We start from the raw sequence: 24,113 nt of genomic DNA, 5'->3' as shown, positions 1-24,113 counted from the left end.
TACAGGAAGTCACAGAGATAGTAGAATCTCTATCTGGGTCCCCATTCATCTATGTTGCTATACTGAACCAACAAAACATTTTACTAGCAGAGTCTAAAGCATTCAGGAAATGAGTTTCTTATTCTTGCAAACAACTGCTTAAAATGAAAAGTCCTGGGTATTTTAAGTTTGACAACCCAGCAGGTGAAATTGTTTTCTGTGTTTGGAGAATTTCTCCTTATACATCTTATTAGGATACAGAACCCCAGAAAGTGATGCTGGCCACCCAAGCCTTGAAGGCAGGGCATGGGACAAGGTCTTGGCCCATCTACTCAATAGCACCCCCAGGACTTTGAAGCAGCAGCTAGAGATGCAGAGGGCTGGAGACTGGATGGATCCATTCTGATGTAAGTGCAGAGGGAAGATCCCATTCCTAGGGGTAGCAAGGTCAGTGGTGTTGGTGCAGGTAGCAGCTGTTACACAGGCTGTGCGGGGTGAATGGTGAGGACAATGGTGACCTCACCAGCCTTGTTCTATGGTGAGGGTGTCTCTGAAATGGTAGCCCTGGCCGTGGCTTCCCAGTTGCCCAGTCTCTCAGACATAGTGGGAGTTGCCCCAGGTTCTTTCTATACATTTATTCCTTGCTTACAACAGCCCATTGTATTTCATTGCTCCAGGGAGGCTGCAGTCAAGAACCACCAAGAGTTTCATTCTCCAGTCATTCACCATCCCTAAAGGAGGGAGGGGTAGAGGATCTAATTTTATAATAAAATCCAGAATCTTGAATTTCTGCACCCACAGATGAGCTTATACACCTTGGAGTAAATGTTGACTCTGAAATCATCAACCACAGCTAAGCTTACCAGTCCTGCAGATGCCCTGACAGCTCGAGTTTCTTCTCAGAACCACAGGCCCAGATCCCAGCAAAGACCTAGGGGTTTGCACAAACATGAATTACCCCAAAGAGAAGGATAATATGATTCCAGATGAAAGAGAAAATATTTGACAAAGACTAAACAAGGCAAAGAAATACCCTATGTGAAGAAAGCTTTTGTGAAAGAAAAAAAATTCTTCATAAATCAAGGGACTAAAAGCTTAAATAGGCAGAGATCATAAATCCCAGGCTTCACTCTCTCTGGTTCTTTACTTCCAAAGCTACATGTCTCTGTGGAGAGGCTTTGAGATGTGTACACACCACAAAACGATGTTTGACTGTTTTTCTTCCTCAAAAACGTACCCCTTAAAATTCCCAGCTGCTTAGAATTGAGTTTCTTGTAAGATACTCACACATACTTGTTTCATTCAAGTATTACACATCAAATGCTCTCTACTTGTTAAGCACTTTGCTGGCCTAAGAACACAGAAAGGGATCAGGTCAGTCCTTGTCCGTGAAACCTCCCAGGGCTATTTCAGGAATGGCCTTGCCATTCTACACAGGGAGAAATACAAAGTGCAATGGGAACACCGATGATGGGGGAAAACCAGGGGAAACCCAGAGAGGTCAGGTATATTGACACTAACTTCCAGGGAACAGATATCATAAAGGTGGCTCTTAACTAGAGAATCCTGGGATATTTTTCCAGCTAGACCACATTTTGTGTCACAAAATGTGCCAGTAATGCAGGAATATTGAAATCATATCAAGTATCTTCTCTTATTATAATGATACTAAACTTGAAATCAATCACATAAAGAAAACAGGAAAAACCTCTGTTATGTAGAGATTTAACAGCATACAACTTGATGACTATTGGGTTCATGAAGAAATTTAAAAATACCTGGAAACAAATGAAAATGAAGACACAACTTACCAAAAATTATGGGATGCAACAAAAGCAGAACTAAGAGGGAAGTATATACTAATATGGGTCCACAAAAAGAAACAAGAAGAGCTCAAATAAATAATCAAACATTATTCCATAAGCAACTAGAAAAGGATGTACAATTGAAAACAAAATCCAGTAGAAGGATGTAAATAATAAAAATTAGTATGGAACTAAATGAAATAGAAGTAAAAAAAAAATACAGCTCAAAAGATCAATGAAGCCAAAACCTGGTTCTTTGAAAAAATAAGCAAAATAGACAAACCTCTTGCTAGACTCACTAAAAAAGAGGGGAAAGAAGAGAATTCTAATTAATAGAATCAGAAATGAAAATGGAAAAGCTATTACAGACATATCAGAAATACAAAAGATCAAAGAGACTCCTATGAATGTCTTTATACCAACAAATTGGAAAATATGGAAGAGATGCTTACAACCTTCCATGACTGAATCAGGAAGAAATAGAAAATCTAAACATACCAATTACAAACAAGGAAATTGAAACAATAATCAAAAGTCTCCCAAAATAAACCAAAATCCCAGGGCCTGGTGGTTTTATTAGTCAGTCATACCAAAACTTCAGAGAAGAATTAATAGCTATCCTTTTCAAACTCTCCTGAAAAATTGAGGAAGAGGGAATGCTCCCAAACACATTTTATGAAGCCAACATAACTGACACCAAAAATTAGACAATGACAACACACAAAAAATGAAATCTTCAGACCAATATCCCTGATGAAAATAGATTCAAAAATACACAACAAAATTTAACATTTCAATTTCATTAACAGGATCATACATCATCACCTAGTGGTTCAACATATGCAAATCAATCAATTCACCATAAAAGACAAAATCATATGATCATATCAATAGATGCAGAGATATAATCTCTGAACATTCCTTTCCATTCAGTAAGTAGAGTTTTAGTTTGACGTGTTTTACAGCAAGTGTATTTGAAGGAAATGAACCTTTGTTTATAGATTCTAACTCTAAAGGAGGTTGGTCATTGCAAAATCTTACTGTGCACTTACTTTTCTGAGCAAACTAACACATATTCTGCTATCAAACTGTTTCCCAGTCCTATTCAATCCTGTTTGGTTCCCACCCTCTTCTAAAACTGGTCCTCTGGCCTGTCTTGTCCACAGATCTTCTATGGTTACTCCCTATAGGATCCAGCTCCTATAACCTCCCATTAAATTTTCATTTGCTTACATAGCCAGAGTTTTTCTCACCAAGAAAGCTTTTCAGGCAGGCCTCTCTCAGCCAGGTGGAGAGCTCATCAGAGCTCTCTCCATTCTAGGCCATATCTACTTTGCAAAGAGGACCCCCCGCCATCTTCCTTCCACTGAAACCATCATAATTCTCTTAGTTTTATCCTTCTCCTTAAGAGTTCAACAACTCAGTTCATCAGAAAACCTACAAACTCAAAAGCCAAGCAGTTCTTTCACATGGGAATTTAACATACTGGCTAGTGATGAGCTGGGCATACACCCTCCCAAGCCTTCGAAAGCCATGATATGTAACATTACAGCACTGACCACATGTAAATTACTGAGCAGAATATGGTGCTAGGCCTCAAGCATCCTTGCTTAGTGTGATGGGCAATTAAGTTGAAAGTGCTGCCAGGCCCAGAGGAATCAATTACATTGGATGTAAGGTTAGAGTGTCCACCCCACACCTTGCTCAGCAAGTGAGAGCAGACTTACCTCACTTGGAGTAAGCACGCTAACTGAGCCTCCCCACCAAAATGGACCAACAGCATAGGGATACTGCTGAGAATAATAAGTACTGATACTATTTATCAAGTGTTCCAAGAGGACAAATTTACTTTGTTCTTTGCCAAATCCCCAAAGTGAAAACACTGAAGCAAGTGTCCTCGATGTATTCATAATCAGTGAACATCAAGCGCAGGACTCAGTGCCTTGTCTACATTATATCATTTAATCTTCTCACTCCGTGGCAGGTATTATTTTCCATCTACAGCAGCAGACGTGGTAATGGAGGCTCTGAGGTTAAACAACTAGGAAGTAATGGAGTTAGGACTTTACTCCAGGATCAAGACTGGAGTCAAGACTTGTGACTCTCTCCTGAGGACAATGACAAAACCATTGAAAACTTTCAGGCAGGAAAATGAAATGACCTAGTTGTGTGGTAGGAAAAACCCATCTCCAGCAAAATGATGGTGACTGGATATTAGGTAGGCAAATCCAGGACTGGAAATCCATGAGGAAGGAGGTCTTAGCCTCTTCAGTGCCATGCTGGGCTGCCACCTTGCCCTGTCCTGCCCAAGCACCACCACCCAGGAGCCCACTGCAGGTGCTCAGAACGAGTGTTACAGGGAGTCTGAGCAGGACACAGAAAGGAATGAGCCACAGGCAGTGCTTATGGCCACTCTCTTGACTGTTGGATCTCACATGACTACTCACATAGCCATCTACAGCCACCCGCTCCTCACTGATGTCCAGTCCTGGATTTTTCCACTTAATATCCAGCCATCATCACTTTACTGGAGATGATGGGGTATTCCTATCACACAACTAGGTCATTTCATTCTCCTGCCTGAAACCTTTCAATAGTTTTGCTATTGTCTGCAGGAGAGAGTCACAAGTCTTGCCTCCAGGTGTGGTCCATGGGCCAGCAGCATTGTTATCATCTGGGAGCTTATTAGAAATGCAGACTCTTAGATTCCACCCCAGACTTCTGAATCCAAATCTGCATTTTTAACAAGCTCTCCAAGTGATACAGAAGCACATCACAGTTTGAGAATCAAGAATCTAAAGTCTTTGATGAATCCTTCCAGGTCATATGACCTAGGTGTTGTGACAGCCAAATTTCTCACCTCCGCACACCTCTTCCTCAGCCAGTCTGAATACTTCCCTATTCCCTGCAGATGCCAGCTCTCTCCATGCTCCAACCCTTCTACTAGTCTCTCCCTCAACCACAGAAACACCTTCTTCATTCCTTCTCCCTCAGCATAGGTCTCACTCTCTCCAGAAGCTGTCCTTGACCATCACCCCTGCTGCTTCCCAGGCTACGTTAGATGCCCCTGGTAAGCATGTTCATTGCCCACTGCCATCCCCACCTGAAATTGTGTGTTCAGTTGTGTCTCATTCCAGCAAAACAAGGAAAAGTATCTGTCTTGCTCCCATTCTATCCCTAGGGTCTAGAGCAGTGGCTGGCAGGAAGGACTTGATAAAACCAATCACTATTTAAAAAACAACATAGGGGCCTCCCTGGTGGCGCAGCAGTTGAGCGCTGGGTTGCAAAGCTGCCCACAGCCTCTGCAGCGGCGGTTCGATCCCAGGCTGCCGGGTGAGGGCACCACATGGCGCGCAGACCTCTCCTGCCGCCTGCTACTCCCTTCAGCAGTGTATTTCGTCAGGCTGCCTGCTCTGTTCCCCGCTCTGGCTCTGGTGAATTCTCTCACCCTCCCGCGCTTCTGACTGTACCCAGTGCTTGTATAAATAAATAAATAAATCTTTAAAAATAAATAAATAATAAATAAATAAATAAAAAACAACATAGAACTTCCTACCTGGACTGTTGCCCAGCCACATTTCTACCTTTAATCCCCCCAACTGGAAAGAGAAGATGCATGAGACCTATTTAAACACCATTTCTCTCCTTACTTACTTTCGTAGGAATCAATAACAGAGGTGACAGATAGTTGATACCAACACACACACATGCACATACATGCTCACCTGCAGAAAAGAGTGACAATCACTCATTCAGATACAGACAGAGAAATGTAGACCTTGAGTGAGGGAGCCCTGGGAAAGAAAATGACACCCCCGCAACATGTGCTGAGTCATGAAGTCAGCATGGGAAAGCCCTGTGGAGCTCCAGGAAGCAAGGACAGGGAGGTGAAAAGATATTCAGCAGACGGGGAACAAAAAAAGAAGTATGATCCAGTGCCATCTGTCTCTAATTTTCCTAAGAGCTCTGTAGGACTCCAGAGAATAAGTAAAAAAATCAGAGAAGTTTTTTTTTAACTTGTGAAAAAACCCAGCCAGAGAAAGGTTATATTAACATGACAAAGTAAGGAACGTTCATGTCCATGGCGATGACCTCAACCATCTTTTTCCCAATTCCAGTAAGACCCTGTCTTTATACCATTTTGTGTAAGTCTATGCATGAATTAACATATTCATATAGCAGAAAACTACATTAAATCAGAGTGTTGCCAAGAAGGGGCACCAAGGTGGTGTAGAAGAAGTTAACTAACTTGAATACTTACGAGGACTTCACTATCCACCTCATGCAAGATGACAGCCCACACCTTCAGATGTTAAATCCACTCCCATCTCCACAGCCTTGGCAGGAGGACAGCATGGGGCCAGCACACAGCCAGTCCCTCCTCACATCCACAGACATGCTGTGGCCCAGTCACCCTTACCAGGATATGGTTCAAAAGCTTGTCCACATCACGCCCCTATCCACCAGGAACTGGCCGGGACTGCATCCAAAATGAACCTTCCCTGTGTTTGCCCATTTAGACCACATGCCCTTTTAAACTGGCAGTGATGCTCTCACTTCTGCCCACATAGCTGCATGTTGGACTCAACCCCATGATCTATCAGCTAAAGATTGATGTAAATCAAAGTACCTTTTCCATGCACTTCTTGAACAGAACAGTCTCTGCTGAATCAAGTCCTATATTAATCCACTAAATGCCTTTCTGTTTACCATGCTTTTAACTTTTTCAAAACCTTCTAAATCATATTACTGTTTCATTCTCAGAAAATCCCTGTGAGCAAGGGTAAGCAAGTAGTATTAGCGCTGAGAAAACAAAGGCCCACAGAGTTGAAAGAGTTCATGGAGAATCATCAGGGCGTAGAACAAAACATGGGGTTGAACATCCCGGAGGCCTCAATGCCGCTCCACACCCTTCACAGGACACCACCCTGCCTCATATTTATCTGCCTCTCTCAGAGGACATGTCCTTCTCTTAGCTTAATCTTCTCTACCCGAGAGACACACACACATACACACACACACACACAGAGTCATGCTGACAGGGTATGTACCTGAACACAGAGAAATCTGGCACAGATAGAGATACACCCACGCAGAGAGACACACAGAGAGACATACCCGCCAGAGAAAGAGAGACACACAGGAAAGATACAAAGGTACACACTAAGACATGCAGAGGGGGAGAGGCACACATGTAGACCCATGCACATTGGCACACACAGACACACACACACTCACAGTGACTCACAAGAGGCACATACATACTCTGTCTCTATCTCTCTCTCACACACACACACACAACTTTCATTTCATCAGCACGAGGTATAAAGTCCCATTTTCCTGTGGGATGTTACACACATGAGTGGTGGAGAACATCCCAACCCCTGAGTTAGATTCATAAACAGCAGGACTCCCTCTGTGAGCTCAGGGATAAGGTGTTTCAGATGGGAGATGATGGCTCTTAGCAAGGCTCCCTGCGATCTGCGCAGCTTGCCCCACTTACCCATCAATCACTCCAAACCTAGTCTGTGTTAAGATAGCCTCAGAGGCTGTTATGCTTATTACAAGAAATCAAGGATGCATTGTGGCTGTCACATTGGGTTCTGATGACCCCATCTAGAGACTGAGTCCCCATTGTAACTGTCACATTGGCTTTAAGAACATTCTATTTGTGCCATCATCTCAATTCCCAGAACAGAAGCCTTTGCTCCTGGTAGGGAGAATTATAATGGATCTCTAGAGAGGTAAAGGGAGAGAAGGCCCTAACAGAAGCATGAGTGAGTGTAAGAAAGAATGCAGATTATGATCTGTTTTAGGACCTTGGTCTGTGGAATAACAGAAGCCATCATTATTTTCTTTCTTCAACACTTCCTAGTGAGACCAGACCCTCCTGATGGAAAGTTTATCTAGACATCATGGTTTTACACATGCAGGCCCTTCTGAGTGACCCAGCTCCAGCCTGAAGGGTGCTCCCTACCTCCATGAGGCTCTATGTTCAAGGAAAGACATCCTATCTTCATTCAGGGTGGTTCTTGATTAGGCTAAGCTGAGTAAGATTAACTCTATTCATTTTGCCGATGATTGATTGGAAAGGACATTTCTCAACTGGGATTTCCTCCTTTTAGAAGAACACTAGTCATTGCATTAGGTTCCAACCCAATGGTCTTATTTTAATTAAGTTATCTCCTAAAAGGTGCTATCTCCAAATACTCATGTTCTGAAGTACTGGGGCGTTGAGCCTTGAACATATGAATTTGAGGAGATAGAATTCAAACCATAATAGATGTATTCCATGCTGCTGAAAACATCCTTAAAATGAGAGGAAAATAAATAAAACTGACTTACACAAATACTGGAATCACTGGAAAATTAATGAAAGAGAAAAAAGAAAGACTCCAAGAAGGTCAGTGAATGGATCTGCGGGTTCTGTAGCCCCTGAAAATCTGTTTCTCTCTTGTTCTGACATCCTTGGCCCTTCTAGGGGTTGCCTTCATACTCTCAGGAGCCAGCACACTAAGGCTCACCTTGTCTCTCACAGGGAAATCCTTCAGCCTCCCAGTGAGTTACAGGCACGTCGAGGGGAGCACAGCCAGAACTATCAGGTTCCACACACCTGTGCAGGAAGAGCAGTAAGACTCTGTGCTGCATGAAAAAAAGACTTCTTGGCTTTCTGGGGCGGCCAACCATATGCTGCTCACCTCTAATGCCAGCCTGAGGCAAGCCCCACTACATGACACTACAGGAAGATGAGTCATGAGCCAGTCTGGTCAGAGCAAGGATACACACCTGCCTCCCTACAACTCCTGGGAAAAGAAGAATCGAACATCAACACTGAGGCTCTTGCTGTCAACAAACCTACAGTCTCACCTCACACAGGGACTATTAAAAGAATCCTCTCTCAATAAAGGGGGGTGCCCAGGGGACTCCTAAAATCTGAAATAAAAATAAATAATGATGTAGCCACGAAACAAAGGCATGCATTTAAATGGAATATAACATCTCTATGTGGCAACATACCTAAGTAGCCTATAAAGATAAAAGCTAGGTTACAACAGCACATATAGATGCTATTAGGAGAGAAGAGAAAAAAATTTTAATGTATGCATTTTCTCTGGAAAAAAAAATTTCCCATAAACTAGTAATATACAAACTTCATGTGTATATGGGAAGCTGAAGGTTAGGGCACAGAATGAGAAGAGAGATCATTACATACCATTTTGATAATGGATCGGACATGCAGGAGAAAGTATTCATGAACTTGAAAACATAGAAGTTGAACATTCAGCATGAAATACAGAAATAAGAATAAGCCTGGAAAAACAAATTATAGTGCATCAATGAACTGGGACAACTTTAAGCAGTCCATATATATATATATATATATATATATATATATATATATATATATATATATTTGCAATCTGAGAAGGAAGGAGGGAGAACAGGTGTACTTAAAGAAAAAATAACCCAAAATTCCCAAATATGGTGAAAACAATAAACCAGTCAGAGAAAGCAACATGTGTTGGGCCTCCCCGGTGGCACAGTGGTTGAGCGCTGGGCTGCGAAGCTGCCCGCAGCCCCTGCAATGCTGGTTCCATCCCCCCAGCCACCAGCAATGGTCCCACATGGTGCACAGACCTCTCCTGCCATGCCCGCTGCTCCCCTCAGCAGTGTATTCGGTCCTTCTGCCTGCTCTGCTCCCCGCTCTGGCTCTGGTGAATTCTCTCACCCTCCTGCACTTCTGACTGTACCCAGTGCTTGTATAAATAAATAAATAGATAGATAAATAAATAAATCTTTAAAAGAGAGAGAGAAAGAGAGAAAGAGAGAAAGAGAGAAAGAGAGAAAGAGAGAAAGAGAGAAAGAGAGAAAGAGAGAAAGAGAAAGAGAGAAAGAGAGAAAGAAGAAAGAAAAAAGAAAGAAAAGAAAGAAAGAAAGAAAGAAAGAAAGAAAGAAAGAAAAAAAGAAAGAAAGAAAGAAAGAAAGAAAGAAAGAAAGAAAGAAAGAAAGAAAGAAAGAAAGGAAGGAAGAAGGAAAGAAAGAAAGATGTGTTAAGTTCAAAGAAAAAAGGATTAAAATGGCAGGAGATAGGAAGCCAGAAGACCGTGGAATGTCATCTTTCAAGTACTGAATGAAAAAAAAGTCAGACTAGAATTTCATACCCATTGAAGATATCTTTTGAAAACAAAGGCAAAATAACAAGTTTTTTAGGTGTTTAAAAAGAAGATGAAAGTCTGGAAGAACTCCTCACCAGGAGTCACATGCTGTAAGAAATGTAAAAGGAAGTCCATCAAGCAGAGTAAAATGGTACCAGGTGGAAATCTTGATCTTTTCAAATGAACAGAAAGTGCAGGAAGTGGTAAACATATGGGTAAGTATATAACAAATTGCTTTTATTTTTAAATCACTTTAAAATGTTTAAATGATATAAGTAAGTTATAAGGATGAATTTTGTTATACAAGTGTTATGTGTATTCTCATATGACAGCAACACAGAAATACTTTAACTGAAAAGGCATTTAACTGAACTCTGTAACAGTTTTCAATGGGCTTTTAAATTTTAATCATAACGTTATCTATGTGTGTTTAAAAATAATCATGCATTTATGTGTAGACATACATGTTAACAACAATTATGATATTACCTACTCTTGGTAAACATATGGATTTGTGGATTTCTTGTACGAAGCCACCACCCAAAGTGCTCTGCAAATTTCAGATAGAGAACCACAGAACTTAGGATTCTTTTACAGAGTAAACAAGAATCCTCTGGCCACGTTAACAGTGATATTTTCCTTCTCATCATCACAATTAGGTCAATTAGGTCCATTTTATATATTTGGATTTCTAAAATCAACTTTATCATCATTCCACCACACCATAAAGCAGAGCCTTGCACCTAGCGGGCACCCAATAAAGAGTTGTCCAATGGGGGCATGGCATCCCCAACACCAGCTACAGAAGGTGATGGCTTTCTGGTGGTTACCTGCCGCGGACCAGCACAGCAGTAGGCAGTAGACGATGAGGCCACCTCAGGGTTGAGAGAAGCGTGCAGGGTGGTCAGGGCGTCGGCGAAAGAAATGACAAACAGACACACTTCAAGAGTGAAAATCTGAGTGTAATTTTCTCTAAATTTGTGACCAGTATATATATGTTTTCCAAAAGCACAGGAATGAATATCAAGGAAATCAGCTTGCTCATGGGCTCAGTCTACCACTATCAGGGAGGTGATCTACATAACAAGCAATGACCATTATAGAAGAAAGAAGAAAGTTTAGAAAGACAAATAAGGGATTAAAGTTTGTAGTTCTAGAAAGACGGGGAAAAGATTTTTAGCATTCTTGTAGTGGTTCTTGGTGGTCGTTATCTATTGATAAGCTTCTGCCTTTTCAGGGAACTTCCGTTGCACTTCCTCTGCTTCAGGCTGTTCTCCCCCCCCCGTGCGCTGGTTGCCCAGCCCGATCTAGGGACCGTGGCGAAAGCCATTCCTAAAGATCACTGCGGGGGGAGGTGCAGCAGGTTATGTAGGGTTTTGCTGTTCTCCCGCTGCGCGCTGGTTGCCCAGCCGGACCTAGGGCCGGTTAGCCCTAAAGGTCACTGCAGGGGGAGGTGCAGCAGTTACCAACGAAACAAAAGTCCTGGTCACAGTGTCAGGACCAATTTCTCTTCTCCATCATATCTACTTTCCCACTTCATCTCCTTAAACTCTTCACGTCATATCTCCAACAACTCCAGCCACATTCCCAGAGTCATCTGGCATTGGCAGAACACACCACAGTAAATCAACCTGCAGAACTGGACTCAAAGGGATACACTTAAATGACAAAAGAACACAGGCTAGATGGCAATTCTGATCAGCCAGCAGGCCTCAGTGTGTTGTGTGTGATTAAAATGACTTAGGGCTACTCTGTGTCTCTCAGCTGGGAAAACATCTCTTCCTCCATGGCCATAAAACTGAAACATGAGCAGCCTATTGCACCTAGATGAAAACTTTACCTTGAAAAATCCATCTTCGTGTACTGGTAATGACTGTGCCCACCCACCTGTTGGCTTTGACAAGTCCAAGGTGTTAGAACCACAAAGGTCATGACCACACAGAGGATCTAAAATCATGGCCTAGTCAGAACTCAATTTTCAGACCTCCTTGAAGCCCAAGGAGGGTTGGAAAGGAAGGCCTACCTTTTCCCCTGGGAAGTAAAACAATTTTACATGCCTGCAGTAAAAATAGCGTTTCAGCCATGTTTTCTCTCATTCACACCTGTTTTTCTTACTATTATCAATTTTCCTCAGCTGTACCCCACTCTTCCCCACCACTTGGCTGGAACTGAAGAAATCCTCACACTATTTGCTAAGCCAGCTTTATAGGGATGAGGGAATATTATCCACACTCTGCCTAAAACATCGGCTTAAGCAGGATGGGAGCCGTCAGGAAGCGTCGTCTTCTTAATTTCATATTTGATTGAACATTATTAAAAGAACTGTTCGAGATATAAAATTCAGTGCTTATGTTAGGTTTAGGATGGGGTGGCTAAGGACACATATAAAGAGTTGTTCTGCTTCTTCTTTTCTTAGTAATAACATTTAGCACTCAGATATTGCTTTTCATCTCTATCGCTCTTTACCAATATTAACTGAACTATTTCGGTATGCTAACTGCAAGGAGACAGTCAGAAATGGCCCTATAATTTTGCAGCCACTTTGGTACTATTCAGTGTCTCTGTAAGTGATATATTACACCCCAGAGTCTATGCTTCCACCTGATTCAAGGGAGGAAGGGAAGAAAGGAGGGCAGGAGGGAAAACGGTTACATTCTTTTTTTTTTTTTAAAGATTCATTTGTGCATACAAGAGCTGGGACACAGGCCAGAGGTTTGAGGGGTGAGAGGATTCACCAGAGACAGAGTGGGGAACAGAACAGGCAGATGGACCGAAATACACTACTGAGGGGAGCAGCAGACAAGACAGGAGAGGTCTGCTGCGCCATGTGTTTTGCACCCTGACCGGGGATCGAACTCATGCCGCAGTGGCTGCGGACAGCTTCACAGGTTGTGTCTTAACCCCTTGAGACACCAGGGAGGCCCCGAAAATAGTTGCATTCTAAAGTAAAAGAGACATCAGAGGCCTCCCCAAGAATCCCAGGGATACACCTGTGGATATAGTACATGGAAATGGGATAGTGAGCTGAAGAACACAGTAATGTTACATTTAGCAATTTACAGTTTGCATTTTTAAAAAGGGTTCCAAATCCTTCCTAGCAGAGAAAATATTCCTCCAAATTAAAAAAAAAAAAATGGGTACAATGAATATATGGACTTAATATAAATAAAGAGATACTATTTTGGTTATCATTTTGGTAAAACTTCTATAGCTCTCGTCTCCCTTGGATCATTTTTTTAGGGAAAGATCTTCCAAATAATAGAAATAGCAACCATTTGTGTAATATATATTACTTGTGAGCCAACATGCTAAATCTATCAAATACATTGATTCGACTCAAGTTTTCCCTCCTGCAAAAGAAAAGAATTTATCCATATCCAGGATCAGCCAACTATAATACATAGGCTAAATCCCAATGCAGCTTTCATAAGTGAGGCTTTACTGGAACACAGCCAAGTCCATTCATTTACAAATTGTCTACGACTGCTCTGTCTGTGCCAGGCACACCTGAGTAGTTGCGACAAGTACCAGACAGCCTGGTGAAGCCTAAAATATTTACTATCTGTTCCTTTACAGAAAAAGTTTGCCATCCTCTGATCGAGAATGTGGCCTCAAAGGACCTTCAAACACTGACATCTACACCTCTGCGGGCTGCTCTATACTCGCTCCACTTTCTCCGCTATGCCATTCATTCATCTAATAGCAAAAGTCATGTACTGGCCTGAATTTGCTTGAGTTGTGAGGCTGGCTTCTAAATCAGTGTCAATTCTTAACAAAAAAAAAAAAAATTCTTTGTGTTTCTCATTTTATAATAATCCACATATCAGCCCATTGTTGAGAGCTAACAACTTCATTTAATTCCATCTTCAACAGCAGGTATTGATAACATCCACATCTACTGTTAAAAGGTATCATTGTAGGACTGACAACTCACACCAATAAAAAAAAGAACATCAGGGCCTCCCTGGTGGCGCAGCGGTTGAGCGAGGGGTTGAGAAGCTGCCCGCAGCCTTGCAGTGCCGGTTCGATCCCCGGCTGCTCCCCGGCCACCGGAGGAGGGTCCCGCATGGCGCGCAGCCCTCTCCTGCCGCCCGCTGCTCCCCTCAGCAGTGTACTTCGGTCCTTCTGCCTGCTCTGCTCCCCGCTCTGGCTCTGGTGAATTCTCTTACCCTCCCGCACTTCTGACTGTACCCAGTGCTTGCATAAAAAAATAAATAAATCTTTAAAAAAAAAAAAACCTGTTAGAATTTAAAAAAAAAAAAAGAACATCAAATTCTGTCACTTCTTCCTCATTCTTTCAATTTATTGCTTCTTCATTTTCTCTGCCATCACCAATGCCCTCTCCTCTCAAACTTAAATTATTACCTGAGGGGTCTTCAGGACACACGTAGGCAGAGAGGAGGAGGCTGCCCACCTCAAACCCAAGACTCACCTTTTCAAAGAATCTGAGCAAGAAATGTAAAAACGTTTCTTTAAAGATTTGTATTTATTTCCGCACCCAGAAGCAATGAAGGGCTGTCTGTTTTTTCACGATCTCTCCTATTCAGAATTTTCACATGGGTCTAAGAGACGACAATTTAATAGAATGAATGTATGATTGGAGTGGGGCTTTACAAGGTTAACACATCTTTTATCATCATAGTTGTTGTTTCATAAAGGCCACAAGATCACAAAGAATTTGGTTTCCTCACCAGCAGTTTCTGCAAAGAGAGAGCACCCTAAAATAGCTAAAACCATAGAGTAGAGAGAACTCTACACATGCTGTTGGTGGGGGGGGCACCCAGCTAATGTTAGAACCTACAGGGCACAGTTTCAAAGGCCTATTTTTAGTCTCAGGAAAGATCAGGGGCTAAACCTTGGTATTGTTCATGAGAACTTTTTTCCCTATTCACACTAAAATATTAATTATTCCTTGAATTAATTGAAATGCTAACTTTTCCATCCAATTTGCTAATAGCCTTCATGGAGTTCTCTCTAAAATACTTTAGTACTGACCCAGCAATCATCTAGATTCAGTTACTAATTGCAGCTTCAGTATTATCAGAAAAAGAAGAAATGTAGCATCTTTCTCTCCTTGAGTGTCAGCTTTGGATAGTCTCACTAAAATATCAGTTAAATAACACTCCTGTCCCTAGAATTTGAAGATTGAACATTAGAATAAAATTGTATTTTTTCAAATACCAAATTTAGCCCATCTTGAAATCTTTACATGGGATCAAAGTTATTTTATTCTATACTCATTCTTTTTGTGAGTCTCCAGAAATAGGCAACTAAACTAAAAATCTTTGATGAAGTAGTTACAGACTCTGTCATATTGCTTTTGCTTTTTTTTTTTTTTTTTTTTGCTTCTATTTGGTCCTGGGCTTTTGTTGTTGTTGTTGTTGTTGTTGTTGTTGTTGTTGTTGTTACATTTTTCTTGATTACTGACCCAATGTCCTTGTTTTTGACCTGTTCAGATTTTCTGTCTTCATGATTCAGTCTCAGTGGGCTGCCTGTTTGTATAATTTCCATTTCTTCTAAGTCTTATCCTCTAACAGGGAGACTCCCTTTGGAAGAGGTTTTCTCCAGTCCTGTATGAACATCAACCTGAAGAAGAGATGCTGGAGAAGATGGCAACTCTCAATAGACTCCGTGGTCCCAGCAGCCAACCAGCAACTCCCAGTCAAATCCCCTGCTGTCTGGGAATATGGGGCAGTTAACACGAGAGGAACACTGAGTAAGGGGCACAGAGGGAACAGGTATTCTTGTCCCTTTTTTGTTTAGAATACAATCATGAGAACTGTCCTGTTAAAATACCCACATCTCTGCTATGTGCTGTCAGAGATAGGAAATATCTCCTCTATATTTGCACATATTTGCACAGATGTAGATGGAGCGCAAAGTGGAGATTCAGCACTTACACACAGACTGTTCTCTAAACGGGACTTGAGACGTTCTTTGTATTGACTCCCATGACATGTCCCAAATATCCAAGGTCAGTAAAGTGAGATCGGTATATGTCCTTTAATGTTACTCCAGGACATCGAGTTTTCTGACTATTTAAAATGAGGTCATCAGAGGGAGGGAGGGACAAGCACAGGGGCCTGTGGTGATGGTACATGGGTGCATTAGTGAAGGAACTTCTATGGGGACTACACCTGAAGTGGGGGGGAAGCAAACATTGTTTAAAAATGAACAATGATGTAAAAACTATTTTTTAATTAATTAATTAATTTTTAAAAATAAAAAATAAAATGAGGTCCTGGAACAAGTGAAAAGACATATTTTCAAAAAGTGAGTAGTCTGCTGACATTGGCTTTTAAAAGTTACCAGAGATCAAAGATAAAGATAAAACTCATTTTCCTTGTTCCGTCTCTACGTGTTACACTTCTGAGGTCCCGGCCACATCATCAACCTGTAAGAGCATGTAAATGTAAGCCAGACTCACACTCTTTACCAGTCTATCTCCCTGACGTGACACCTAAGATATGGTAAAGGGATGAAGAGTGCAGTTCTGGACCCATGAGTATGCAAAGAAAACTCAGAGCCAAATTTGGAGGCAGGAGCTAGAGTGCCAAGCTGTTCAGCATAATCAAGTAAAAGGAGTCTCCTCTCATTGCTGGAGTAGTGAGGAAGTGAGAACAGGAAGGCTGGAACCACTGAGGACACCAAGCCTAGCAACAAACTTAAGAAATAGGTACAGGGCCTCCCTGGTGGCACAGTGGTTGAGCGCTGGGCTGTGAAGCTGCCCGCAGCCTCTGCAGCACCAGTTCGATCCCTGGCCGCAGGCGAGGGTCCCACTGGCGCACAGACCTCTCCTGCCGCCCGCTGCTCCCCTCAGCAGTGTACTTCGTCATTCTGCCTGTTCTGCTCCCCACTCTGGCTCTGGCGAATTCTCTCACCCTCCCGCGCTTCTGACTATACCCCAGTGCTTGTTTACAAATAAATAAATAAATCTCCCCCCCTCCCCCCGCTCTCCTACTTCTCTGCTTCTATAAATAAATCTTTTTAAAAAAAATAAAAAAGAAAGAAATAGGCACACCCAAGATTCACATATAAATCATATGTTTCCTACCTCCACAATGCTTCAGAAAAGTGAGATTGACTTCATTAAAGCACCTTTTCTTCTTTACAGAAAAATGAAGATATTAGAAGAAAGCATAGAGACATCCTCTTAATTCTTTCAAAACGGCAGAACTTCCTGTTTTATAGGCTAGCAGAAAGGCAGGAGGAGGATAAAGACAAGGTCACCTTGGAAACAAGGAAAGACAGACACTGTCCTAGGACTCTGGCCACTAGTTAAGAAATCTGTAAACCCATGCCATTGCTTTTTATTCCTAAAGAGGAAATCACTGCTGTAAGGAAAGAAAAGTGTGTTGCAGGAAATTTCTAGAAACTAGTCAGCTCTTCCCCAGGTCTAACTCTATTCATCTAGCTCACTAAACAGGTCCAGAAAGCAGGAGCTCAGTTAGTGGGCCCCAGAGTAAATCTCTATTGAACTTTTCAGCATACACTTTCCACTTGCCCACCCTCCTAATCTGATTCTGCATAAGGATGCATACAGAGTTTGATGCTTTTGAACTTATTTACAAGTTTTATCATTATACTTGCCCACATTATGCAAGCAGTTTGCAATCTCCCCTAATTCTCTGACTTTAATTATATAATTGAACAAGCCAAAAACTCATTTTTCCCAGGAAACATTAAACATTACCATCTTAATGAAATTCTTAATGAAATGGTCCACTATGCATGCAAATGACCAATAGTGCTGGGTCACTAGCTTATCACTGGGCAAGACAATAGGACAATTGTTCTTTCTTTTGTCAGTCACTGGAAATGGCAGTTCTCACCCACACTTTCAGTTGGAATAATTCCATGAGACCAGAATATAGTCCTCTGTGAGCCACACGGATATAATTAAGATCAGATGAAAAGAATTTAAATGAAGTAGGAACTGATCTCAACCTACACAAATCAAAACTTATTTTCAAAGTTGAAAGAGTTCACGTAAACTTTTTTTGCCAATTGAAAAAAAAAATGTATCAGCTTTGTGGGTTTTTTTTCTCTATAGACTAGAGGTCTGAGAGATTAACAGTTCTCTTCTCAATTGACTTTTCCAGAACTAAAAACAGGAAACGACCAAAATATAAGAAATCTGGGGGATGTGGGAAATTTTCAGCATAACTAAGATAACAGATTACAAGCTCTGTTTCTGCCCACTGCATTTTCCAAATGCCCAGCTGCATAAAACTCAGATCTTAAGTACACCACACACTGTCCTCATGTCAGTTACTGCCTGCCAACACCCACAGTGGAAAGAAGCAGGCCTGTTAACACCCCTGTTCTTGTTCTAGCTGCACAGAACTGCACCTCCAGTGCCTAGCAGTCACCAAATTAAAGTACTTAATGACAGCTATTATTTACATAATAAAATCCACATTCTCAACCCTAGTCAAGTATCTGCACTGCCAGAAAAATATCAAGATGCCCCAAATCCCCAATATAGAACTTTGCCATCAACATTTATGGTACTTTAGAGAAGCAAATATAGTCACTATTGCAGTCCCTGGCCGAGAAAATGTAATCTTCCTCTGAAGTTCTTCCATTTTCCCACCAAAAAGACTTAAAAAGAGAAGGAATATTATGTTGGTACATTTTTAAGTGCTTTATTGAGATATAATTCATATATCATATCATTCACCCATTTAGAGTATGCAATTCAATGGTTACAGTATATCACATTATCTTTTTAAATGTGGCAATATACTTCAGTGGCACCATTACATTATTTACATTCAAAATATTGTGCAGCCATCACTGTTATCTATTTCTAAGATGTTTTCATCAAGTCGATTTAAAATTCTGTCACAGTAGAAACTCTCCATTCCTCCTTCCCCATTTCCTGGAAACTTCTAATCTACTTTCTATATCTAAGAATATGCCTATTCTAGATCTGTCATGTAAGTGCGATCATACAATATTTGTCCTTTGTGCCTGATTTGCTTTGCTGAGCATATTGTTTTCAAGGTTCATTCATGTTGTGGCAGGGGTCAGAATTTTACTCCTTTGTATGACTGAATAATATTCTACTGTGTGTATCAACACATTTTGTTCATTCATTCATCTGTTAAATGTAAGCTAATTTTTAAACATACTTTGACTGCAGAGAATTGAGAAATCTCAAATTTCAGTTTGTAACATTGTGGCCATCCCAAGATGTGTCCCTTGCTTAAGTTTTGTTAATTACTTGATCCCCGGGAGCATCCCCACACCCTCTCTTCCAAGGAGTACCCATGTTCATGGGTTTGATGTTGATCCTAAAATATTTCCATAGGTGTATTAAAAAGTGTTGTTTTAATTTACATAAAGGCATGTACTTCACATAAATCTCATCCTGTGTCTCTTTTTTTCACTCAATTTTATATTTCACGGATGTACATATATTACTATATCTAGTTAACTGTTAATGTTAATGTTTAGTCTCTGAAATATGGCATAAAGAGATCAAAAGAACTTGTATTGTTCTATTTTCTCCACTCGAGAAGATGAATTCTGGGGTAATTCCTATACTTCTCTATAAGCTATTGGACAAATTTTTTCATCTATTCAAGTCTTGGTGTCTTCATCTTCACCATGAGGGGGGGTCACCCCAGATCAGAGCTCTATGATGGGCAGTATGTGTTGAGTAACCTGGGAAACATTTCCAAAATAGTGTGCCCAACCTAACAGCAAAATCAAAGGCAGTAAAACCCTGGCATGAATAAGTGGTGGGAGAAAAAACACTTGCCTGATATGAAAAAATGTTCACCATCACTTGCAATCAGGGAAATGCAAATCAAAACTACAATGAGATACCATCTCACACCAGTACATATTAAAAAAACTAGCAACAACAAATGTTGGCGAGGATGTGGAGAAAAAGGAACTCTCCTGCGCTGCTGGTGGGAGTGCAAACTGGTCCAACAACTATGGAAATCTGTGTGGAGATTCTTCAACCTACTAAACATAGAGCTTCCATATGATCCAGCAATTCCACTCCTAGGTATTTACCCAAAGGACACAGAAACATCAATTCCAAAGAGCACCTGCACCCCTATGTTTATAGCAGCACTGTTTACAATAGCTAAGCTTTGGAAACAACCCAAATGGCCAAAATAGATGACTGGATCAAGAAGATGTGGTACATATATACCATGGAATATTACTCAGCATTCAAAAAAGATAAACACATGCAATTTGCAGCCACATGGATGGAGCTGGAAGGGATCATGCTCAGCGAAATAAGCCAGAAAGAAAAAGAAAAATAGCGGATGGTCTCATAGCAGGAATCTAGAAAACTTAAATAAGGGACCAGGAAAAAGAATAACTATAAGAAAGAAAAAATCAAAACCAACAAACAACTATGAACCAGAGACACACTATGGGGGAAGGGGGGGGCAGGGAAAGGAGGGATTGGGGTCAAAATAAGGGGGTTGCAATTGTATACGGAATATAAAAATAAAATTTAAAAAATAAAAAATAAATAAATTGTATCCACCAAAAATAAATAAAGTAAATAAGACAAGTTCAAAGGGAAAAAAAAAAAACTCTTGCCTGAAGATTCTTCTGTGCACTCCTGGTGACAGCCTCTGTACAAGAGGGGTCTCTGGAATGCCCCTCCCCTTAGTAGCCTGGGATTCTGTGCTCATAGGAGCAATCTTTTGGCAAAGGCCCTGTGGCAAACCAGCGGCCAGAAGTTGGCAATAAAAATGATACCTGTGTCCCAGCTCTCTGTTTTCTAAATATAAAATCTACTTTAAGCATTTACACTGTTTTACGGCTACCTCCTGTAAGTATATTCCAAGGATTAACTGCTCCCAGGTTAGCACACTCATCCACAACCCCTCCGGGCTCAATCCTTCTTTAGCTTGGTTCATGCCCCCTGGTTCTGGTATTTGATAAAAGCTGAAAGAGGCTGGGAACATCTTTCATTTCTATTCCCCTCAGAAATTTGTGTAGCTCAATAGGGTCACCTCTGAATCTCAGCTTTTACAAGGAATACAGATCTGGCTCTTAAGGCGTGGCTTAAAAAGAAAATGCCTGTACCGTTCCATGCAGACAACACCTCTCCTGCCTCATCCTCCTTGTCTCCTTCTGAATCCAGTCATCAGAACTCACTCTCACAGTCTTCCTTTTCATGTCCCTAAATATTACTGTCAAAAATACAGAATATAGGAAGCAAATAAAAATTGCTATCCTCTTACCAAGTGAAATAATTTTTCCTCATAAATATTCCTCCTACTCAACTCCCTTAGCATCTCAGGCTGCTGAAGCAAAGTATCACAGGCAGGTGACTTACACACAGGTATTTCTTTTTCTCACAGTGGAGGCTGGAGTCAGGGTCAACTTGGCGGGGCGCCTCTTCCGGGGCACACACGCCAACTTCCTGTCTCCTCAACCCCTGCAAAGTAGGTGAAGAAGTGATCACTCTTATAAAGGCACAAACTTCATCCTGAGGACTCCACTCTCAAAACCTTATCCTAATTACCTCCCAAAGGTCCCACCTCCAAATCCCATCACACTTGGGGGTCAGCAAATGAATTTGGGGGACAGCAAACATTCAACCCATAACATTCTTACCTATTTCAGTGAATGGCACCAGACTGGTCCCGTCACTCAGGTCTCAAATCCAGGAGTTATGTCTGGTTCCTTTTTTTTCCTGACTACCACCACCCACTGCCCAACCTCCAAATATACCCCTGTTTGCACCCCTACCATCTTAGGGTACACTGCCATCACCTCTTACCAGGGCTGCTCCTTTGACCTCTTGGGTAAACTGCTAAAGGAATGAAAAATATTGACTGACTGAACCAGGAAGCCAAAATATCCAGACTGGTTTGAAGAATCAGCCCAAACTAACAAGATTAGATTTAATGAAATCTGTACTCACTTTCCAAAATTCTGTGACTCACACTACAAGATGTAGAAGTATATGACTGCAAGCTCAATTCAAAAAACAATGCTATGTGCCCAACCAAAAGTAAAAGTTCCTACCACTAAGGCTGAATGAATAAGAATGCAGGGTCTAGTATAAAGGTCTTTTTGTGCTGGCCATATACAGTGTTTCATTCTGGACACCCAATTTCTCTTCCAGTGATACAATACATATATACAGACAGACATAGACATACCCACATGTAGACAGAGATAAACACACAGATAGAGATATGACAGTGGTGGTTCTATCTGTAATTGGTGGAGAAGGATTCTGAGTGGGGCTAACTGGGTCACAGGAGCAAGAGCTGAAGTAGCTGAGGATATCTGCCTGGAGAAGACTGAGGATCCACAGAGCACACGCACACCTGAGACTTGAGAACTCTGCTCCCGCCAGGAGAGGGCTGTGATGTAGCCTCAGACAGAAGGGTAGTCTGCTCCAAAAGAAATGCTCAGTGGAAATGCCCCCTCCTCAGAGAGGCCCACTCTGATTATCCCATCTAATAGCCTCCATCTCACTCTATCACCTTGCCCTCCCATGTGCCCCTCCTTGCACTTACTGCCACCTAAAGCAACCCTGGTTTGTGCTTAAGCACATGCTGTTTCCCTGACTTTAAGGGGCCACCTGTGAGATGGGGATCCTGTGTATCCTCCTCTGCATAATATCCTGAAACCCACACAAGCATCTGGCACACATAGGAGCTCCATAAATACTCACTGACTAGCAGAATTCATGGAGAAATGAATGGCTCCCTCTCCCTCTTCCCCCCAACCTCCATCACCACCACCACAGATGCTCCCAGCATTAAAAGGTCAGGGAGAGTTTTCTCAAGGAGACCCAGTAAACTGTTTGGGGGTTCCTGCTGGGAAAAGAGGCCGCAGAGAGCAGAATTCATTATCTTTGGCTTCCCGGGCTTTTCCTTGGTTGACTATTGTTCATGCTCAGACTCAGTCTGCAGATCCATGGCTGGAGGGGCCCTGGACGTCCTCTGGTCTCAGATTGTCCTTGCATTCATCTGGGGTTCCTGGCATTTCTGCCTTTGATCTTCTTCCCGTTTGGAGAACCAGGTTCCTAGAGACACCAAGAGGATCTCTCTGAACACTGCTCCCCAAGGCCTGGCACCTTCCTTCCTAATAGGTTAACTGAAGACAGCAGGTATATTGTGCCTTTTGCCAGGTCTTTAGAAGTCTGCTTTAAATAAATGTATAGCCATGAAAATAATAATGATTGATGGCTGCCTCTAGACATGAAAACCTACCAGTGGTATATTTTTAAGTTAAAAAGCAGGTTACAAAATAATACGTTGACTATAATCCCATTTTGGCTATAAAATAAGATACATGTAAAAGTCTGGCAGTAAATATACCAAATATTAATGGTGTGATCACTGAGTAGAAGGAATGGGCTACCCTTATTTACTGTTTAAAAATATTTTGCAGGGACTCCCTGGTGGCATAGGGGGTTGAGCTCCGCACTGTGACACGATCCACAGCCTCTGCAGCACAAGTTCGATCCCCGGCCAGCCAGGGAGCAACCCACATGGCGCAGCAGACCTCTCCTGTCTCGCCCACTGCTCCCCTCAGCAGTGTACTTCAGTCAGTCTGCCTGTTCTGTTCCCTATTCTGTCTCTGGTGAATCCTCTCACCCACGCCCCCCTCCCCTGCATCTCTGGCCTGTACCCCAGCTGTTGTATGCATAAATGGATAAATCTTTAAAAAATAAAATAAAATAAAATATTTTGCAATGATGCCAAAGCAAGTTTTTGTTTTCCTCATTTGAAAAAAGGTATTTGGAGTAACAAGAAGTGTTGTTTGCTAAAGAAGTTCGTCTGACCTTGGGCTTGAGAAGGACTGGCACTGCAGTAAGCTCATTCCCTGCTTCCTCTCCCTCCATCTCCATAATCCTTCCATGAAGAGAGAGCCCCATTGTACAGCTTGTGGAACTGAGACTCGGCAGGTGAGCAGTTGGCCGAAGCCATGCTGCTTGGCAGAGAGGAGATCTGAAGCCAGCTCTGCTTCAGCCTACCAGGTGCTTCTACAGCAAGACTCTCTTTCTCCCTCCAAAAGGCAAGTCTGAGGCTGGAGCAAGAGAAGCACCAACCTGCACCCTGGTGGGTAAAATGTCCAGTGAGTCTTCACAAAGTTGTAGGTGCCTCTGTCCACGACCAACCCTGTTACTTGGGGAGCAGGCACAGCCCCATGGCCCCCAACGACACAA

General features: G+C 41.9%; 1 long non-coding RNA gene across 1 annotated transcript in view; it reads right to left on the bottom strand.

Moving 5' to 3' along the window:
• Nucleotides 1–7,355, bottom strand: part of LOC129145165 (uncharacterized) — a 57,883-nt gene extending 50,528 nt beyond the window's left edge. Inside the window, exons 1-2 of the long non-coding RNA XR_008550329.1 lie at nucleotides 7,288–7,355; nucleotides 843–910 (exon numbers count right to left, since the gene is read on the bottom strand). This is a non-coding gene — a long non-coding RNA (uncharacterized LOC129145165). The remainder of the gene's footprint in view (nucleotides 1–842; nucleotides 911–7,287) is intronic.
• Between the last annotated feature and the right edge of the window lie 16,758 nt (nucleotides 7,356–24,113).

The sequence above is a fragment of the Talpa occidentalis genome, unplaced genomic scaffold (genome assembly GCF_014898055.3).
Source record: "Talpa occidentalis isolate TD23 unplaced genomic scaffold, MPIMG_talOcc4v2.1 talOcc4.9, whole genome shotgun sequence".
NCBI lineage: Eukaryota > Metazoa > Chordata > Mammalia > Eulipotyphla > Talpidae > Talpa > Talpa occidentalis.
Note: the sequence above shows the minus strand (reverse complement) of the source record. Positions and strands in the feature narration are given on the sequence as shown.